The sequence below is a fragment of the Pinus tabuliformis genome, chromosome 8, assembly GCF_031772625.1.
Source record: "Pinus tabuliformis cultivar Carrire ecotype Pingquan chromosome 8, CPIR1, whole genome shotgun sequence".
Lineage (NCBI taxonomy): Eukaryota > Viridiplantae > Streptophyta > Pinopsida > Pinales > Pinaceae > Pinus > Pinus tabuliformis.
Window position 1 is genome coordinate 1359511431 of NC_142294.1, and position 17377 is coordinate 1359528807.

Genomic DNA, 17377 nt, shown 5'->3' on the forward strand with positions numbered 1-17377 from the left:
AGATCGTTTTCGTTTTGATCTACAAGCTCTTCAAGGAACGGGACTGTGCAGGCTTATCACCTAAATCTCAGGAGCTTGCTGTTATATTCTTAGCAGTGAGGGAGTACTGCAGCATATGTTTTGACAATGGATGTGTTTGGGCCAATAGCTGATAATGCAGGTGGAATTGTGGAAATGAGTCAACAGCCTGAAAGTGTTGATATAGCTATTCCAGAGGTATTTCTTGGAGGATCTGCTGTTTTTGTTGCTCGCAATCGATTTGCAGTCCTTGGTAAGATTTATAACCAAGTGATGATAAAAAATCTCAGAAATGAGGTGACTAAGAGGTGTAGTCTTCCAGCAACTGTAGATGCAATCTTTTATGCAGGTGAAAAATCTGTCAAGCAGTGCGAGGATCAACAAATCTATTTATGCAAAGTTTAAAATAGATGAGCCAAAACCATGTCAAGATAAATGAGGCTCAAGACAGTCTGACTTTGATGTTAAAGCTGTGTTTTGTGATTACACAGCAGTTTCGTAGCGCGCTACGAAACTGCTGTAGCTGCATGTTTCAGTTGAGCCAATCAATTATGATTGACAAATCAGCGAATCTTTCTGAAAGGTGTTGTCTTCACACATGGAAAAATGGCCAGCACATCGAAGACGTGGCAGCCTGTGCTATTTTGAGTAATCAAAGATAAAAGGCACGCTTCTTTGGATTCGAATATGGTGAAGCACATCAAAGACCGACAAACAGGGGCCTATGTTTCAGGGTAACAGAAAGATATGTCATTGAAGACAAACATGGAGCATTAAAGGTTCATCACAGCCACCGCCAGAAAGAGAGCAGATGTTAAAGAATGAAGTTCATTGTAATTAAAGCCATCAAAGCTACCGCTGTAGTAATCCGCTTGGCAGAGAATGAATCTTGATTGTAATAAATGCTATGTCCAGCATGATGTAGAATTAGAATCTTATTTGTTTAGGTTTGTAGAGCTGTCAATTAGTAGTAAGTGGCTTTTATTAGTTAGTTTAAAGGTGAATAGGTGTCATTAGAAAAGGACTTCGAATTTCCCTCAGATGAATCGGAGTCAGGTAGAAGAACTTTATAAATAGCTGAATCAGAAATAAACAAGGGGTTGGATATTTTGGAGAAGACTGTTTTGGTTTATGTATAAACAGATTTCAGTAATGCAAATGACTGTTTTTTCTTCTCAGGATTCACAATGGATCTTCTTGTTCAAATGTGTGATGGTATACTTTCTTTAATGTTCTTTTACAGTTTTGTTAATGCATAATCACTCAGAACTCATGGATCATGCTCTGACTTCCTGTATGCCTTGGCAAACTGTGGTGTCAAAGTTATGTTTGAACATTTAGATGTTAAGTGCCCTGATTTCTATGAAAAGATAGTGTTATTGTTTACTGAGATATGAGTGACTCCATAAGCCCAATGGGAATCAATTCAATGTTGTCCAACCAGCATACTTTTTCATCTGTCTTATAAGAGTTAGCCATCTTGTCATTAGTCAACATTCGTAACCTTTGAGAGAGCCCTCTCAGACTAAGGAGGCTAAGCCTTAGTCAAAAGTCTGGTTTGAAATAGTTACACAGAGTCTCGCTGATTGGCAGCCTTCAGTGCATGATTTTGTGATAACATTTTGGTGCATCTGCCGGGAGCCTGAAGATTATTCTTTCCCGAAATTATGAAGCTGAACTTCTGAAGGTAGCAGGAGCTCAGAAGGTTTTTGAGGCTGCAAAACTACCTTGGCGACTCCATTGTTGAATAATTCAAAATTCATACATTCATGGTGATTCCACTGGAGTTATGAAGGACCCAGAAGCTACCATTCTTAGTTCAAGGTATGCATGCATATATTTTTCAGGAATTCATGGTTTCCCAAATCATTTTCCCAAGGATGCATATTTTCTAAGGAATGGTCCCAAATTTAATGGAGAGGATTTGAGTTTAACTCTGAAGCATATCTCAGATTTCTGTCATTTTGCTGAGATTCTTAGAGTTAAACATGAGGATGTTTGCATTATTTTATTCTATGATTCACTTCAAGGGAAATGTAAACAATGGATTGGAAGCTTTCCTATCAAATCCATTAAGTCATTTCAAGATTTATGGCTTATGTTTTTAGAGGAATGGATAGATAGGTCAGAGGTGGTGGTAAACTCTCCTTCAATTCAAGGTTTCAAACAATGGAATAATGATCATAGTAATGGAGAAATAGATGAAAATTTTTCTTTATCCTTGTCCTTGTATCTAAAATCCTTTGACTGCAAGGCAGAGGATAAGATGAGATTTTTGGATGAAGTTGCTGAGGACATTGAGAAAGACATTGAAGGTTTAGAAGGTAAAATTCAGGCATATAATTTTCATAATCATGATCATTATTTTCAAAAGATTTCTATGGCCACTGGGGAGAGAGTGCTATTTCCTTTCTCTTTTACGATTGAGGAAATGTACACTGTTGTTGAGGATCAGTTTGCACAGCCGGAAAGTTACAAGAAAAATCAAACTGATCATGTATTCTGGGATCCTATAGCTGATTACATGGAAGAGTTTTACTCTCCAGTGCTTCAGTTTACCTATAAAGATCAGAGACAATTTCAGTGGCAGCGGTCATCACACTATCGTATTGGCTCTGAATTCCGATGCAGTGAAAGAAATCAAATATCAGATAAAACAGAGGATTGGCTACATTGGAAATTTCATATTGATTGAGCAGAAAGAAGTTGAAAATGTTAGGGTAGGTAGGTAGGTAAATGCAAATAAGCTCAAGGTAAACTGAGCATTTTTCAGTAGATGTAGCTTTCTTTCTCCTACAGTCATGCTTGTCAAGCAAATTTCTGTTTGTCATCAATGGATAAGGCACTGGATCTGCATGTTCTTAGTGTACCACAAGGGCACACTATCCCAAGTGGAGCCACTGTTATCACTGACAAAATTTCAATGCTAAATGTCTGCAAATAAGCACATGAATCCTTTTAGTAGTTTCGCAGCGCTACATGTTTAGGTGGTTTCGTAGCGCGCTACGAAATTGGGGATTTGTCCTAATCCATAGCGGCCCTTTCACAGCTGTCATGTTTATCAAAATCCATTGGGTTTGCATCAACAGTTGTCAGCTTATAAGGTTTTTAGTATCCCAGCGGATGGTGTTTCATTAGGTTTATCTGGAGCATTCTTTCTTTGGAAGAAGCCTTCTGTGGTAATCAGCACTGTAAACAAAGTGAACGCATCAAACATTGAAAACATTATTCCAGAGCTCTATGCAGAGAACCTTATCCGGGGAAGAGGTCTATTTTGTAGGTCATGTATGAAATCCCAGATGGCATCACCTGGACTTACTGATGTTTTTGCTGCCTTGGTTGCTGTGGTGAATACAAAGTTTCTAGAAGTTGGTAATCTCCTTTTGAGAAGGTTTAGTTTGCAGCTTAAGAGGGTTTTCAAACAAAATGACAAGCCTCTGTTACTAGCAGCGACAAAATTCATAGCTCACCTAGTGAACCAACAAGATGCACATGAGATCATTGCTTTGGAACTTCTTACTGTTTTGCTGGAGAATCCTACAGACGATAGTGTTGAGGTTGCTGTTGGATTTGTAGAGGAATGCGGGTCCATGTTTCAAGACCTATCACTTCAAGGCCGCTATGGAATTTTTGAGCGATTTAGGGGTATTCTTCATGAGGGAGAAATTCACAAACGAGTGCAGTTTTCGATTGAAGGACTCTTTGCAATTCGCAAAGCCAATTTCCAGGGTTATCCTGCTATTCGTCCAGAACTGGATCTTGTGAAGCAATCAGCGAATTTGCAAAATCAGTGCAGGGTAATGAACACGCGGCATTTTAAACTGAGGATGTCGTTGAACATCCGTGAAGCCCCCAATGCATGCATTTGTCAACGTTTGGATTCATGGTGATTATGTTTTGGCTTCGGATAGAAATTCCACAGGACCCATGATTGCCGTGGTTGGAGGGAGACCCAGCAGGCGAAATTTGATCGAATCAGGCCATCAGCATTCTAATGCCACATTTCATATTGGACAAGGAACATGAGCGCTTCTATTGAGCAAGTCTTGTTAGCAGCTAATGATGCAAAGCTACATGGAGGAGAGCGTAAGCGCCTTTTGAATATAGCCATGCAATTGATCATCATTCGCGGACAAAATGGTTCCAAAACTGATAGATCGTGCTTCCAGAGTTCTTATTTCTTCCACAGATGACAAAACGATATATTTTCAAGGTTGGATTTGGATGAAAGATGGAATGGTGCCTCTCTAGTATGCAAGAACCGGTTTAGGGCTTTCCAGGATCCGTCTTTCTGGCAAATTGTTGATCTCGAGGAGTATTTTACAAGAAAGAGAGTCACTGCTTCCTGGTGGGATACAGAATTTGAGAAAAAAATGAATCTTCTGCGCATCGAAGGGATGTAGAAAACAATTAACGTGTGGAATGCCTTGTGTAGGAAGAAACTTGGTGCTTCAGGGCCTCGCCATGGGTATAGCACATTAAAGACTGATCAAGGTTTTGAAAACGCTTTATAACAGACAATTTCTGCAACGGCATCGGAGTATTTTTGGTATTTGAGGCTTTTTCAATTCATGCAATGTGGCGTGCTATATTTAAACTGCAAAGTTTTGGGACACTTGTGGTACTTACTTTAGAACATAAGCAGTTCTTGCTACTTGAGGCTGGTCTGTTATCTGCATTGGAACGATTCTATCTTTTGGGAAATGTGGGAAGCATGGAATCTCTCTGCTGTGGATGCTATTGCTACAGAGAGCGGATTACATTATTATCTGGTGTTTGTTTCCGGCACTTTGGTGGTCTGTGCAAGTCTTATTTCACATCTGTTTTTGGCCATACTCACTAGCTACTTGTTCGTCATGCAAGCATGGCAGAAGATCTAACATGAATGCCTAACACTAGTGCTGCGGCAGTATGGTAAAATGTGAGATCGTTTTCGTTTTGATCTACAAGCTCTTCAAGGAACGGGACTGTGCAGGCTTATCACCTAAATCTCAGGAGCTTGCTGTTATATTCTTAGCAGTGAGGGAGTACTGCAGCATATGTTTTGACAATGGATGTGTTTGGGCCAATCGCTGATAATGCAGGTGGAATTGTGGAAATGAGTCAACAGCCTGAAAGTGTTGATATAGCTATTCCAGAGGTATTTCTTGGAGGATCTGCTATTTTTGTTGCTCGCAATCGATTTGCAGTCCTTGGTAAGATTTATAACCAAGTGATGATAAAAAATCTCAGAAATGAGGTGACTGAGAGGTGTAGTCTTCCAGCAACTGTAGATGCAATCTTTTATGCAGGTGAAAAATCTGTCAAGCAGTGCGAGGATCAACAAGTCTATTTATGCAAAGTTTAAAATAGATGAGCCAAAACCATGTCAAGATAAATGAGGCTCAAGACAGTCTGACTTTGATGTTAAAGCTGTGTTTTGTGATTACACAGCAGTTTCGTAGCGCGCTACGAAACTGCTGTAGCTGCATGTTTCAGTTGAGCCAATCAATTATGATTGACAAATCAGCGAATCTTTCTGAAAGGTGTTGTCTTCACACATGGAAAAATGGCCAGCACATCGAAGACGTGGCAACCTGTGCTATTTTGAGTAATCAAAGATAAAAGGCACGCTTCTTTGGATTCGAATATGGTGAAGCACATCAAAGACCGACAAACAGGGGCCTATGTTTCAGGGTAACAGAAAGATATGTCATTGAAGACAAACATGGAGCATTAAAGGTTCATCACAGCCACCGCCAGAAAGAGAGCAGATGTTAAAGAATGAAGTTCATTGTAATTGAAGCCATCAAAGCTACCGCTGTAGTAATCCGCTTGGCAGAGAATGAATCTTGATTGTAATAAATGCTATGTCCAGCATGATGTAGAATTAGAATCTTATTTGTTTAGGTTTGTAGAGCTGTCAATTAGTAGTAAGTGGCTTTTATTAGTTAGTTTAAAGGTGAATATGTGTCATTAGAAAAGGACTTCGAATTTCCCTCAGATGAATCGGAGTCAGGTAGAAGAACTTTATAAATAGCTGAATCAGAAATAAACAAGGGGTTGGATATTTTGGAGAAGACTGTTTTGGTTTATGTATAAACAGATTTCAGTAATGCAAATGACTGTTTTTTCTTCTCAGGATTCACAATGGATCTTCTTGTTCAAATGTGTGATGGTATACTTTCTTTAATGTTCTTTTACAGTTTTGTTAATGCATAATCACTCAGAACTCATGGATCATGCTCTGACATCCTGTATGCCTTGGCAAACTGTGGTTTCAAAGTTATGTTTGAACATTTAGATGTTAAGTGCCCTGATTTCTATGAAAAGATAGTGTTATTGTTTACTGAGATATGAGTGACTCCATAAGCCCAATGGGAATCAATTCAATGTTGTCCAGCCAGCATACTTTTTCATCTGTCTTATAAGAGTTAGCCATCTTGTCATTAGTCAACATTCATAACCTTTGAGAGAGCCCTCTCAGACTAAGGAGGCTAAGCCTTAGTCAAAATCCTGGTTTGAAATAGTTACACAGAGTCTCGCTGATTGGCAGCCTTCAGTGCATGATTTTGTGATAACACTTTGGATCCATCTTCAAGCCTTCTTTAGAAACTACAAATCCTAAGTAAACTAGTTCTTCCTTCATGAAACTACATTTCTTTAGATTTATTAGTAGTTTCTCTTTCTGCAGAGTTCTTAGGCCCAACTTAAGATGTTCTAAATGTTCTTCTTTACTTTTACTAAAAACTAGAATATCATCAAGATACACAATAACAAATTTTCCTACATACTCCTTCAAGACTTCATTCATTAATCTCATGAATGTGCTTGGTGCATTAGTGAGTCCAAAAGGCATCACTAACCACTCATACAGCCCACTGTTTGTTTTAAATGCATTCTTCCATTCATCACCTTCTCGAATTCTTATTTGATGATATCCACTCTTCAAATATATTTTAGTAAAGTATTTTGATCCACTCAAATAGTCCATTAAATCATCCATGCGTGGCAAAGGAAATCTGTACTTGATTGTGATCTTGTTGATGGCTCTGGAATCTGTGCACATGCGCCATTCTCCTCCTTTCTTTGGACTGAGTAATGTTGGTACAACACATGGACTAAGACTTTCTATGATTAGCCCCTTATCCATCAGCTCCTGTACTTGCCTTCCAAATTCCGCATTCTCTTGAGGAGTTAACATGTATAATGCTTTATTTGGCAAACTTGCTCCTGGTATTAGGTCAATATGATGACTAATACTCCTGATCGGTGGCAATGCATTCAACAACTCATCCACAATAATATCAACAAAATCATCTAACAAAATTTTAACTTATTCAGGCAAGTCACCCAAGTTTGTGGAAGTCAAAATTACCTTTGGTCTTCCCACAATAGAAAAATGCAACTCCTCATCCTTCGCTAATTCCTACAGCAGCTCCTTTCCACTTATCAGCATAATACTACTTCTAGGTGTTCCTTTGTCAGCATCGTCCTTCAACGACAGTAATGTGTGTTTAGTTCCATCCTTCTCCAGAGTATAAGTGTTTCTTCTTCCATCATGAATAGCTTTTCGATCAAATTTCCACGGTCTTCCCAGAAATACATGGCATACATCCATGGGCATTACATCACATAATATCACATCTTTATACGTACCAATTTGTATCTCCACCTTGCATTGTTCAATTACAGTAATCTTATGTCCCTTCTATAATCATGATACCTTGTAAGGAGTAGGGTGCATGGTCTTTGCTAGTTCGAGCTTGTCCACCATCTCTATAGAAACAAGATTTTCAGTGATTCCACTATCAATTATTACTTTGCAGCACTTACCTTTTGATTTACAGGTAGTTCTAAGCAAATTCTTCCTCTGTGTTGGTTCTCCAATCTCGAGCTCTGCCCTAAGCAAAGTCCTTCTCAACAACAGGGATTCACCTACCTTAGGGGGTTCTTCCTTTTCCAAAAGTTGAGGCGGTTCTAGCTTTGCCTTATCCACATTCGCATTCGTCTGACTTGCTGGTTTATTATGAGGATAGTCCCATGACATATGTCCCCATTCTCCAAATGTATAACATCGAACATCTCTTCCTCACCCTCTTCCTCTGGGCACAAATCTTCCTCTGTTAGATTCTCCCTTTTGTGGTGGTCTGCTACTTGAGCTTCCTACTTCATGCTGATGCTGTTGTCCCCTTGGTCTGGTAGTTCCTCTACCTCTTACTGAGCTTTTTCCTCTATTCCTTTGATCCTGTTTCCTCAATATCTTCTCTTCTACCTTCAAACTTGCTTGATAGGCATCCTCAATAGTCTTCAGACTTAACAAGATAGTTTCATCTTGTATGTCATACCTTAAGCCATTGACATATCTAGCTACATTTTCCACATAATCCTCTACATGCCCTGCTTTAATACTCAATCTATAAAAGTCTTCTGTATATTCTTTAACAGACATTCCTTTTTGCCTTAAATTTTGCAATTGTTTAAAAAGATTTAACTGATAGTATTTAGGAAAAAAATTGGCTTTCATTTTACTTACCATTTTGTCCCATTGCTTGATCTTGGACATCCCTTTCCTTGTTCTTGATGTTTGTACCTCATCCCACCAGATAGTTGCATAACCCCTCAATCTGGTAACTACAAACTTCACCATCTTCCTCTCATCAACCTCTTCATAGTCAAAGTACTGGTCTAAGGATCTGATCCAATCCATTAGCTCTTCTACGTTCAGATTCCCTTCATACATAGGGATTTTCACCTTAGGTTTTCCTCCTATTTTTTCCAACATCTTGATGACTTTGGTAGTTTCATTGTCTTTGTCTACTACCTCCTCAGGAGATTCTTCTGAAGAAATTTCATCCCCTTCATCAGGTGTACACAGACTCTGTACCTCTTCCAGTAGAATTGCATTTGCTTCAAGTCTTCCTCGACCAATGCCAGCTCCTCTCCTTGGTGGAATTTTTGCTTCAAACAACCCTTTCTTCTGCTCTGATACCACAAATGACGCAACACAAAAGCAAACTCAAGAGAACCCCAAAATCACCCCGTGGATCCCCTTTAAACTATAACTCAACTGTTTTTCTTTTGCCCGAAATACATTGAAAAACAATGCAAAACGTTGATATTTACCTTTTTATATTGGCGCGCTTATCGTACGTCGAAATTCAATGCACTGATGCTTTGGAACCATTGATCTAGATCGGTGAGATCTGACGGTTGTCAGATATTTCGGGTGGAACAATAGATCGGGGGTTAAACGCCCGATAAACGGTTTTATTCCCCTCCGCCTTTGCTATGTGGCAACATTTCAATGGAATCGGGTGCCGACCCTCCCAAACAACTTACCACCTTTGATGTGCCCAAAATACCACTATTGTAGCGAAACTACTTCGTGATCCAATGATTGCGATATATCGTGATCTAATAGCAACAATTTAATCGCCGATCGCAAATCACTATGCCCTCTATTTAGACTTCTTCCACTTCAAAGCTGCGATGAGATAACCCTTTGTGGACCCGATATATTATCACCCCTTCTCTATAACATTTCGGATCCGATTGTATCGCAATGTCGGAATTTGGCAATTCAATAAGCCAATTCCTCTTCGCTGAAGCGATGCAATTTGGGTTCCATGGACCCAATAACATTAAAAACCTCCGTCCATAATATTTGAAGTATGGATTCCAAATATGAATGTGTTTTGCGTCAATTTTCAGTGTAATTTGGGTTTTTCGCTAGCGGAACCAAAACGATATAAAAAACTCACTGATTATTCTTTTAACTCAGTATTATCTCTCATAAATCAAAAAACAGAGCAAGCATCAATCTGATCCGAATGCAAAGAAAACAAACACTCGAGGATCTCCACGGGTTGTATATATATAATCATGCACATAACACCAATTTATTCATAATAAAAGAATTACAGAGTCTCGGCCTTGGGCCTGATTACACAAATAAAGACCTCTGTCTCAAAATACAATCCACACACTATTTTGCTCTCGCTCTACTAAATCCACTCCTCAATCCTCTCTGTTTTCATTACATTTTCCCTTTTATCAATCAAATATCACTCTAACTGTGTCTAAAAAATCAATCCCTATTTTTAATAAATCTAATAGAAAATCTTCTAATTCCTAGCTCTATCTCACACCTATGCTAACAACTCATCTTTGAGCCTAAAATAAGACAATTTCTAACTTATTACAATAATGAAATACAACTCATTTCTTGAGAGATCAAACCCTCTCAGTAAAACTGCCTTTTTGACCCATCAGGTCAATGAATTTCAACTTGTTTAGCCACAACATGTGAACAAACTTTCACATTGCTGGCTAAGTTCGGATGCTCCTGCATCATTGAATATGAAGCTTTGTTGTTGGGGTTGCAAGATTCTATAAAACTTAACACCAGGTGCTTAAATGTGTTTGGGGATTTAGAACTGGTGGTGAATCAAATAAAAAATAAATGTCAAACCAAGCATCCAATATTGAAGGCCCACAGGAACGAAGTATGGGACTTGATCAAAAATGTTTTCTTAGCTTTCAATATTTAGTTTCTTCCTGGGAAGCATAATAAGATGGTAGACTCCTTGGCTATCATTGCTAGAAATTTTTAGCCTCCCCAAAATCCGTTGCTCATAGATGAAGTCGAGGTCTGGTACAGATTATCAGTACTAGAAAATGTGAAGTATTGGCAGGTGTTTAGAGATGAAAAAAAAAATAAAGCGCTTCATGGAGGTCGTTGGAGAATTCTTGAACTCGGTGACTGATGAGGAGGATGAGGAGATGACATGTGAACAACAAGTTAGTTGGGAAGAAACCATTGTTGGTCACAAGATATCACAGCTAAAGGGGAATACCATCCCCATAGGATTGGTTCCATTGGAATGGATTTTAAACTCAAACGATGTGGCTATTAAGCCAGCTAAGTAAGAGTTTGAGGAAGATGTGGAAGATTGTAATATCAACACCAAAGAATATCCTAGAATCATCAAATTAGCTAAAGGAGTTCCTAGGGAATACAAACAAAGGTACCTGGAACTTTTCAAGGAGTACTTGGATGTTCACTTGGTCGTATGGTGATTTGAATACCTTTGATCCTAGTGTCATACAACACAAAGTTCCTTTAAAAACTGTTACAGGATAATATAATTGTGCCTTTAAGGTACCCTGATTGGGTAGAAAATTTGGTTCCTATCAGGAAGAAGAATGGAGAAATAAGGTTGTGTGTAGATTTCATAAATCTGAATAAGGCCTCACTGAAAGATAATTACCCTTTGCCTAAAATGGACTACATTTTGTAGAAATTTGTAGGGTTTGCTTGAATGTCCATGATGGATGGTTTCTTTGGATACAATCATGTTGTTGTATACCCTGGGGATCAGAAGAAGACAACTTTTACTACACCATGGGGAATGTTTATGTATGCCATAATGCCTTTTGGCCTCATTAATGCTGGAGCTATTTTCCAAAGAGAAATGGATATAACATTCATAGGAGAATGGGATAAATTTGTAGTGATCTACCTGGATGACATGACCCTTTTTTCCAAAACAGATGAGGAACACATTAAACACTTGCAACTCACTTTTGAAAAATGTAGAAGGTATGGTTTGTCCTTAAACCCAAAGAAATCACATTTTTCTTTAAGTGAAGGAAAAATATTGGGCCAAATTGTAGAAAAGGAAGGAGTGAAGTTAGATCCCAAAAGGGTGGAAGCTATTAACAATATTCGATTACTAAGGAATAGGAAAGAAATATAGGCTTTCTTGGGAAGAATAAATTTTTTAAGAAGGTTTATAGCAAATTATGTTGAAATTGTCAAAGAGATCATAGAGATGTTAAAGAAGGTTAGGGAAGCAAAGTGGACTATAGAAGCTAGGGAATCATTCTCCAGAATTAAAAAATCTTTTGTAAAATCCCTAGTCTTAGCTAGCCAAAATTATCATAGGCCTTTCCTCATTTTCTCTTTTGCCTCCCCTAACATGGTGGCAATTGTTTTAATGCAAAAAAATAATGAAGGAAAATAATAACTGATCACATTTTTTCAGCTAGGTGTTTCGAGATGCAGAGCTGAAGTATAATATCTTAGAGAAACAAGATTATGCCTTGGTCAAAGCCCTTAAGGCCTTATAAATTTATGTCCTTCAGTCCAATATAATAGCATATGTTCCAACTACTATTGTGAAAGACATTTTTGTGCAAGGAGCAAGTGAAGGTAAGATGGGCAAGTGGATTGCCAAAATTCAAGAATATGACATGGATATCAAACCCACTAAGTTTATCAAGGGGAAAATATTGGCTAACATGTTGTTTGAGGCTAACTTCCAGGCCCTAGGTATAAATCTGCTAACTGATAAGGAAGGAGAAGGTGGAAGATTAGAGGACCAAAATAATAATGAGACCTCAATATAGAAAATCCAAATGAAGTACCTTGTCTCATAACAGTATAAATATTTGGTCCATTATTTACTTTTTCTAAAATTCCCATTGAATTTTGACAAAGTTAAATACAGGGCATTGAGGCTACAAGCTTAGAAGTTTGTTATCTCAAATGGACAATTGTATTGGAAGGAACCAATGGGGATTTTGCTTTTATGCATGGTAGAAGAAGAGATTCATAAGGTGATTGATGAATTCCATAACTGTGTATGCAAAGGAAATTATAGCTAGAGAGACACAACCCATAAGATCCTTAAAGCACGTTTCTATTGGCCCAAGTTGTTTGGTGAGGTTCATGCTTATGTTATATCTTGTGGAAAATGTCATATTTTTTTTGAGAAGCAGAAGTTAGCACCCCTCCCCCTGATTCTTATTTTTGTGGAGGAGCCCTTCAGGAAATGGGGGCTAGACTTCATAGGAGAAATAAATCCACCATCCAAAGGTAAACACAAGCAGATACCTACAACCATTGATTATTTCACAAAATGGGTGGAGGCCATTCCAGCCATAAATGCAACCGATGTAGTGGTTATTATGTTTATGGGGGAGAATATACTTTCCAGATTCAGTTGTACAAGGAATATTATCATTAATAATGCTCAAATTTTTAAATCTTCTAAGTTTCTAAGTTTTTTTCAAAAAGTACAACATCATCGTGGGACACTCCACCACCTACTATCCATAGGGAAATAGGCTGGTTGAGTCTTCAAATAAGACTTTAGTAAAGATTCTAAAAATACCATATCAGAAAATCATAACAACTGGGACTCATAGTTGAAGTTTGCTTTATGTTTCAACCAAGTCACTACCAAGAGGTCAACCGGGAAGTCTCCCTTTGAATTGGTATATGGAAAGGATGCCATTTTACCTGTCAAGCCATGTCGTTGGCTAAAATTATATAGGATGTCGAGGAAGATCCAAATGATATGACCAAGAGAATCAATCAGCTAGTAGAACTTCAAGAAACCAAGGGGGAGGTAACTCATATACTAATTAAATATCAGGAAAAGATGAAGGCTCTTTTTTACAAAAGGACAAGGGACATACCCTTACAACCATGATATTTGGTGCTCACATGGGATGTTAGGAGAGAGGACAAAGCAAAACATGACAAGTTTGATCCCTTGTGGTTTGGACCTTTCAAGATATCTATGGCTAAAGGAAAAACACCTTCTTGCTAGAAAATTTGGATGGTGAGGTGCTTGAACTACCTGTTAATGGGTAATTTCTCAAACTCTATTTTCAGCATTAAGGAGGTCCATTTTCACCCATTGTATATACCAGTAAGCCATTAAATTAGTTGGTAGAGTAGGTGTTTGAATAAAATGACTTCATTCCCAATGGATAGAAGGCACTAATTTGCAGGTTCTCACCACCTTGCCAACAAAGCATTGTCCCCAATTGGAGCCAATTTTTTCACCTGTCATACCATCTTACAATTATGAGAAATGTTAGTGCGAAAATTCCTGGAAGGTGTACCAAAAATGCTCAATTAAGTCACTGGGTGACAAGTGACCCTAACAATAATTTAATGGCTATTGTCGTTCTATATCTGTAATACAAATGGGAAATTTGTAGTAAAAGAAAACAAGATCCAAAGAAAATAGCAGCAAAATAATGTATCTAGAATAATAACCCAATTGGAAAGATAATTTTAAATGAATAAATCTTTATTGATAACATCTGGTGAAGGAGATTTACAGATTGTTCTGTAAGTCCCCCTCCGTGGGATGGGTCCTTTGATATCCTTGATGCTTTAGAAATAGAATTCCCTCCCTCAATGTGAAAAACTCAAACAAAAGTGAAGAACTCAAAATGGGAGCTCAGGAAACATTACGATAATGTTGACAATGATAATGATCATGGTGAAGAATGGATGAAAACCCCACCTTTATATAGCAAAGTATGGAGTTAATCTCGAAGATGGAGAATAATAAAATATTATTGACCAAATTCAGATCTAACTACTTGGAATAATTTATTATATTTATTGGAGAGGGAAAAGGAATTTAAAATGGTTAAATTCCTTTGTTTAGAAATAATTAACAAACAAAATGACTTATTAATTACTTCACGAGAAACAAGAACGGTGTGAAATCAAAATAATTATTAAATAGTGATTAAATAATTATTCTAATAACATAAATAAGGAAATTCAATAAATAATGATTTATTTAAATATTCCGAAGGGATTTAGTCAAATGTGACAAGGAATAATTATTAAATAATGATTTAATAATAATTCATAGAGAAAATTAAATAAATAATGATTTATCTAATTATTCTCACTAGGTTTTTTGATTTAAATCATATTTTTTTAATAGAAGTGGTTTGCTAAATTATTTTCCATAGTGAAAGTGATTTTACTATGGTAAAATTAAATCCACATGTTTTATTTCGATCCACCTAGTTAGAAATTGCTAGGTGATCATTTTTTGGTGATAACAAATTCCCCCCACACATATGAGTGTTAGGAGAAAATCGTATGATCGAAATATGTTGTAGATTACACTTCCAAAAAACACCAAAAGGCGAGTCAGAGAGATAGATAGACATATGAAGCAAGTCAAGGATGGACAAATAATGGAGGGGGTGAGACCTACAATATTGATAGAAGTCTCCTTTTATGTGGTAGTACATGATCTCAAATGAGGCAGGGGAGGCATACCCATACTCGTCGAGATAACTAAGTACAAAGAATAATGGTGAGCCCAACAATGTGGGATTGAGTTACAAAGTACATGATACATGATACATGATACACTGACATCAATGGGCTAGAAAATAATACAATGGATCCCATATACATAATGCACCTAGAAAAACATAGGTCAGGAATGAATACAATAAAATCTTGATACATGAGATATAATGCCCCTCAAATTGACATGGGGAGGGGGGATCAAAACTGAAGAAGCCCTACTGAACATGGAATGGCTCTGAAGATCTAAATGGATCATATGATGGAGACATGCACGATGTGGGCGCTATAAGTGGCGGAAACCAAACCCATCAAATCTATGGAACTGCATCTGAGGTTGGATCAACATCTATTTTCATTCGGGCATGTGGGGGGCTAATTGAAGGGCCACCCCCTAATGAGGTTTGGAACATCTCACACACACCCATGAAGCACTGAGATAATCATCTGGATCATTGAACTGTCAAGCATACAAATCTCAATTGTATGATAAGGATCTGATGTCGAGCACATGAGAAACAACCAAGTCAAAGGGAAATAATGAGTCCCTTTTCTTGATTTGAGGTATTGAAAAAATATGGGAGCTGTAACCAAGGTACACCACCCTCTAGACTACTCTTCTGGAATAAATGTGCTGAGGTCGAGAGAAGAGATCCCGCCAGCATTGAGGCAATGAAGAATCCTCAACAAAGGCACGAGGGAACATAATAGAGTGATTAATGGACTGACACCAGGGATGAAGATGGAAGGAAAGATGATGGATGGTGGACTGATGAATTCCCTTGTCAGAGCATAATAAAAATGGTTGACCTAGCAGCAATTGACTCAAATCTAGAGGGGATGGTTAATGACTCAAATGAGGGTTCGATAAAGAGGGAGCAGAAGGACTGTAGGCCAAAGATAAGTATAATGGATGAAATGTGGCATGACAACGAATGAAACACTGTAACAAGACATAATGTGGACTCAGAACAAAATCCATATGTACAAGGGTGACACATCTCAAATTCTCTGAATAAGGGTGACTCGATGATGTTGCCACATGGGGGAGGCTTGGTGGGGACCTTAAAAACATGAGTAAATGATGGTTAATCACGAAGAAAATCAACGTGAGAGTCAACCAGTGCAAAGGTAAAGTGGTACTACGAACGGGTGGCTCAAATGAAGAGATTCGATTTTAAAGGGCGACAAAGTGGAACTTCATGGAAAAAATGGCTTCTAGGTGAAGTGTTAAATTACCAAAAAAAAAGACCTATTATATAACTCGGTGAAAGATATCTAATGGTGCTAACGGTTTGTCAAACAGAGCTACGGTTTGGTCGCAATGGGCGATGGAAAAAACTAGGGTTTTTCCTATAAAAGGGATTTTTGCTTCCCAATCCAATTCATTTGCATAGTGAGATGTGGAGAAATTGGAGAGGAGGATAAGGCCCTAAATATTGTGGAGATCATAGTGGACAAACCAACCATCGAAATTTGGATCTGCGACTTTCATGTAAGTGGCCTTACTTGTCTAAAAATAACCTTAATGCTTCTTGGAAGAATTATTCCTAGTGAAGAATCAAGGTAAGAAATGAAAACATGAATGAACTACTAGAGAAGGTATAGGATCATCCATGACCACTAAGTCAATCATGGGGACCAGATGGTAAATGTTGTATGACTTAGAGTAGAAGATTTGAAGATATGGTATCAAACATATATGATATGTAATGTGAATATGGCTCAATGGAGAGTCTGGTAGGACAAACTATCCAAAGAATGGGAGAATAATCAACCATACCTAGACCATTAGGGTCTAGGCTAAGATTAATGTTAATCAACTGAGAAGGTGGCTAGGGGGTGGGGGGGGTTGTCATGCCCCCAAGCATGGGATACTTCCCCTAAGCATATGTGATGGAGGGCACTGATCTGGTATGCAATGGTTAGAATTATGCCCCCTAGCAGGAGGAGTTTGTGGGGCGTCATTGTGTTCCAAGTGCTCGAATGAGTGATTCAGGCATCTTGGGCCAACTGGCACAATATCCTCCAAAGGATGATGAGAAAATGTAGGGGCATATGGGCCCTCCCAGTCATGCTATGGACATATAGAATGCATTTAGAGTGGTGGAATCCAAACACATTTTGATGATGTGGTTCACCATTTGTTTATGGATGTCTTCTTGTGGGAAGAGTGGATAGATACAGTTAGAGAAAGGAATGGTGAATTACCAATCTTGTTTGGAACTGCATATATGA